Here is a 5,796-nt window from a genome sequence, read left to right on the forward strand (position 1 = left end):
CTAGAAGAAACGAAGGCCTTTGAACATCTTAAAGAGGCAATGTGCCAAGCACCGGTTTTAGATATGCCAAACTTCACAAAAACCTTTATTGTGGAATACGATGCCTCAGGAAATGGAATTGGTGTCGTTTTAATGCAAGAAGAAAGACCCATTGCTGTCTAAAGTCGTCCGATCAAAGGAAATTATTTACAAAAAACTATTTACGAGAAGGAAATGTTGGCGATACTACATGCACTTAGGAAATGGCGATCTTACCTAATGGTAAGACACTTCAAGGTAAAAATGGATTATGATCATCTTAATACTTTTTAGAACAAATATTACCTTCAAAAGAACAACAAAAATGGGTCACAAAGATGTTGGGTTATGGCTTTGAAATCATCTACAAAAAAGGGAATAAAAATGTTGTTGCAGATGCACTCTCAAGAAAGGATGAGGATGTGGAAGCATTGGTTTATGCCATTTCTATTTTCCAACTAGATTGGATAAACGAAGCAAGGGATGAATGTAAGAATGACGAAGAAGTGTGGCCACTCATTCAAACGTTGTAGAATATCCCAGTTCAAATAATATTTCCAGAACTTGATGAGGAAGGAAAAATCATATTGGAACCTGAAGCAGTCACAAAAACAAGAAATCATCAGCGATTAAATCGATCAATTTCAGAGTATCTCATCAAGTGGAAGAACTTACCCACTGAAGATTCCACATGGGAGGATGAGAATTTTATACAGAAGCATCCAGAACTACTCAAGCGTTGAGGACAACACTTTGTGAAGGAGAGGGGCATGTTAGGTCCCTATACTACTGGTGTAACCCCTTATTGTTATTAGTGCAACCCCCTTATTGTATTATTGTGCCCATATAGTCCCCATGTTGTTATTATTGTGCCCTATAGAAGCCCACTATTGTTATTGTTATGTCCCTACCATATTATTGTTATGTAGGCTTCGATTGTATTAGGACCCCTTAGACTCCTATATATAGAAAGGAGGTCTTATCATTTGTATCATCCAAGAATTTTTCATTTGTGTAATGTAAAGGAGGTTTCCCCCTCAAAGAGGCTAATTTTGAAGTTGTTGATCTATCTTTTCTTCTATTTTGTGAGATGGTTGCATAACAATCTTGGATTTTCTATCCTCAAGGAAATTACATATGCTTATCCAATCCCATCCACCATTATCTCTCCATGGACTTCACTTAGACGTATGACTGTTAATACTGGCCTAGTGCATGACACATGAAGAAGGGAATACAAATGTGATTTTCATCATCACTCCCTCTCAACCAGAGAGTAGATCCCCATTCCCTCTTGATTAGGAAATAGATACTTACCCCTATTCAATTATTCAAGGATGCTTCTTTTACTCCCTCTTAAAAAAAATGGAGATTCCTTCACTTCCTTTCAATTGGGAAGTCACAACCACAAGCTTTCTAGCTTATTTCAATACGTGTATCAACTACCAGTTCTTCATGGATATAGCTTCATGGCCCCTTCTTTCCTTTGTATCTCATCATATTGAGATTTATTTCTTCTGGATGTTGTATATCCATCTTCTCCTTTCAATCTTGTGACAATATTCAAGCCATCAATCTTTCATATCACTTTCCACTAGTCATCATTAATGAAGGCACTATATTCAGTCTTATCAAACTTCAAGCTAGTCATTGCTCCCTCTTAACACGAAAGTGATATTTTGTTGATGTAGGAACATGAACATCAGGTTATCTTCTTATACTGCTACCTTTCAATTCCAAGATGATGATATAAACATCTTGAGTTCACAATCCTTTAATTATTATCGAACACAATTACTCAATTTTATATGTTTTTTGAATTGAGTACAATACCAACAATTGAACTTGCCTCAACTTTCATCATGCATTCCTGAAATAGATTTCTAGGTAGAAAAACAATATGTTAACTAGATAACTAATATTAAAATATTAATATCAAACTTACCTTATTATGATGGCCCTCTCATTGAATCATAAGCTTATTTGAGTTCTTTGAGATCAACATTATTTTGCATGATCCATCTCCATATGAATCTTTCTCCATGTATTAATTTTAATTAGAGTTACCATGGATTGAACTTGATTACCAAGCTACAATATCTTCCTTGGATTTGTCATTGTTAACTCCCTTTCTTTCTTTCTTTTAAAGACTATACTTGATGTTGATTAACATTGCTATATTTATGCCATGCAATTGTGTGAGGGAGTCTTGATCTTCATCTTTTCCAAAGCATGTAAAATTTGTACTTTTGAGCATAATGCAACCAATGGAAGACTTACCAAGCACACTTTTATATCCAACTCTTTTTGCAACATTCTAGTAGATATGAACTTTACCCTAGAGAATAGTTAATTAAAATATGCATACCTTTGCTTCCATACAATCATCCAACCATCCTTTCTTTAATGAGCTTGATTCTTATACCTGTCGATGATAGGCTCCTTTTCCAAATAGTAGAAATAATTTCATTATTCCCTTCATACTACAACTTGACCATCTACATTCCTTCATCCTTCAGAAGCATTTTTTCCATACTAGATGGAATATATATACTAGTCATAATTATGCTTCCAAGAGCCTTCCAAAATGATGGCTCTTATAGGATCTTGATGATCCATCTTTTCAAAATGATTACTTCTAACATAATGTCAAAAAATGCTTGGATTAACAACAATACACAATATGGTCCCAATATTTTCATTCTTTGACAATGACTTTTTAAAGCAACTTGATTATGTAGACTCTAATTATTCTACTATCATATGCTTCTATCTATGATCCCATGCTTTTTACAAAACTAAGACTCTTCAATAATGCATGATACTCTACTTTCTACTTAGTAAAAGAAAGGAAAATTTCATAAAGAACCTGATAGAGATAGAGCTTTCTTCAATAGCAAAAATCCTTGGGATCTTCTCCTTTCAGCTTCTTCTCAGCTTCTCCCTTTTCTTTCCTTTCTTTTGTTGTTAGTCTTATTTGGACAATACCTCTTAAAGTGTCCTTACTCATTGAATCCAAAGCATTGAACCTTTAACATATATGTCTTCTTCCTAGACTTTCCGAACTTCCATTTATTCAACTTCTTGGTCCTTGCAATAAAAACTTGAGACCTTTCATTTGAGTCAGTGTCATCCATTTCCTTGATCTCGGATTCTTCCAAGATACATTGAGCCCATAACTCATCAAAATGTGTAGTATCCTTATTATAGTAAATATTAGCTGCAAAAATTCTTCAATCATGTGGCAAAGCATTTAATACACAAATGGTTATTTCAAAGTCAGAAATAGTTTCCCTTAGCCCTTGAAACTGATCCCTTATTTGTGATATCTTCATGAGATAAGTGGTTATGTCTTAACCCTTTCACTTATCTTATATAATTGATTCCTCAAGGAAATATTTTTACTTGGTGTACTTATAGAGTAAAACTTTACCAACTTATCATACAGAGCCTTGGATGTCTTCAGATTAACAACAAAGGGAACAAGACGATCCTTAATGGATTATGCACTGATCCTTTGTGCCCTCACTTATCCCTTCTTGTATTTTGCTAATTATTGAGTATTTTATTTTCTTGGTTCAACAACTTCACCAAGAACATATCCCATGACTTCATTTTTTGTGAGTGCCAAGTTAATCCTCTTCTTCCATGCTAGGATATTTGTTGATCCAACGAGATTGTTGCTTTCCTTGCAAACTGTAGCCACATGATCTGTATATTGAGACATAGAAGATAATATAAAGCTTACTTTGTTAGCCAAGAGTCTTTCTTCTTGATGATGTCTCCAACTATATTGACGTTTTTAAGACCTACAAGGAGACTTCAAAAGATTCCCTAGAGTGATGATTAGGATTCCTTCAAAAATGGTGTCTTCAAACAACTTCAAAGAGTGAAATATGATACCAAGATTCCTTGATGCTTCCTCTTCTTCAAGATGATGCACTAGAGAATCTTCAACAAATACATGTCCTTCCTTCCTTTGATGATGAGGTCTTCTTCAATGAAGGCTTGATGGATTAATCCTTCTTCTAGGTCAATGGGTCTTCTTCTTCTTTCCTTGTATCCTTCTGTGAATGATTCCCCTTGAAAAACAAATGCTTTAAGATGATCCTTCAGCTGCCTTCTCTTGTTCACCTTAGCTTTGAAATAATTTTGGAGAATGAACTAGGGGAGCTATTAATTCAAATTATTCCTAACCTTAGTAATTTACTTTGAGATTTAGTTATCTTCTTGTGTTTCTTTATTATATATTTTCATCAAACAATTATCAAGAGAAAAAACAATAGAGAAAATGGACACATAAATTAGGCTCCAAGCCAGGGCAAAACCCCTCCAAGGGGAAACCTAGAAAAATCTATTCTCTTCTTATAGAATCTGCTTCAAATGAGAAAACCAAGTCCCAAAACCCTAGATAAAGTCCTCCTCCAAGCATAAAGTTATCCCTCCAAGAATACCTTCCATTTAGGTCATATATCAACCGAAATCAACGAGGATCAATTATGCTTCAACCAAATTCCAGCTACAATTTTGAACCCTAGCTTCAGCCTGCAATTTTCAGCTTTCTAGAAGCTGCAGAGACCCTAACCTTCACATGTGTGAGAGAATAAAGCCCAAAAACAAATTTTATTCTTATTGGTTTCTCCTTGATTCCTAGACCTTTGCTCTTGCTTTCTCCTTGTTCCCAACTTTAAATCAAACTTCTTCTTGAGAGGGATCGAATTGGTAACTAATGAGGTAAAAAATACTTCTATTTATATACATATGTCGAGTTCAAATTCCCTCTTTTAGGCCAACTTCTCACTACCAGGGCCGACTTGTGCTTGGAGGCTCATAGATTCACTTTCTAGACTCAAAATGAATATCTTTTGGATGTTACAACTTTCCTAATAGGGTCTTATATAATTGACAAGGGCTCTCTTGAAATTTTTTTCTTTTGTCATGAGAAACCCTATAAGCATGAAGAACATAGATGACCATCAAAATGGAGCATGAAACCCATGCTCAAAAATAATATATATATTTTTTTCTTATACCATAAAATATACATAATGATTTTAATACATTGATAATCATGAAGATTGAAACTAGTTACATTTTCCAACAGTTGTGGCTTAGATACCTTGTTAAAAAATAAAGGTTTTCTCTATCAATCCACTACAAAATCCAACTATTACATGCATTCTATTTTACAAGGATTAATGCCAATATTTTTTATTTGTTTACACATTTATGCATCATTTTGCTTCTTAACCTCCATTTTATTGATTACATAGCCATTCATCTAAATCCTTGCCTCACTTTTAAAGGGCAACTATTAGAGTTAGTATTTCTTATTCTCCTTGTTTAGCCATTTCTTGTTTCCTTTTCAATCTCAAGGCCTTGTCTTTACTTCTTGCTATGAGAGGCCTTGAATTCTTGTTTCATGGAAGACCTTAATCATGGATTCCATTCAAATTTTAATGATAAAAATGGTTCTTATATATGAAGGTGAGATCTACTAAGATACCATTAATACCCTCTTCTTCAACTTCTCTTTTCGCTATCAACCTTTTTAATTGAATGCATACATATGCGATGCACTAAGTACCTCAAAATATTTTTTCGCAACTACCACATTGTGGAAATACAGAGGGGGAGGTATGACAATTCTCAAGTGTTTTTTCCATCATTATGCAATTTTCTTAAAGTATTGTCCCACCCTAAAACCAAATTTTTTATTCCCCTATTACAAAAGTTTTGCACAAACCATTTTTGTCTATTATATGGAAAAATTCAAAT

The sequence above is a fragment of the Pinus tabuliformis genome, chromosome 6, assembly GCF_031772625.1.
Source record: "Pinus tabuliformis cultivar Carrire ecotype Pingquan chromosome 6, CPIR1, whole genome shotgun sequence".
In the NCBI taxonomy this organism is placed as follows: Eukaryota; Viridiplantae; Streptophyta; class Pinopsida; order Pinales; family Pinaceae; genus Pinus; species Pinus tabuliformis.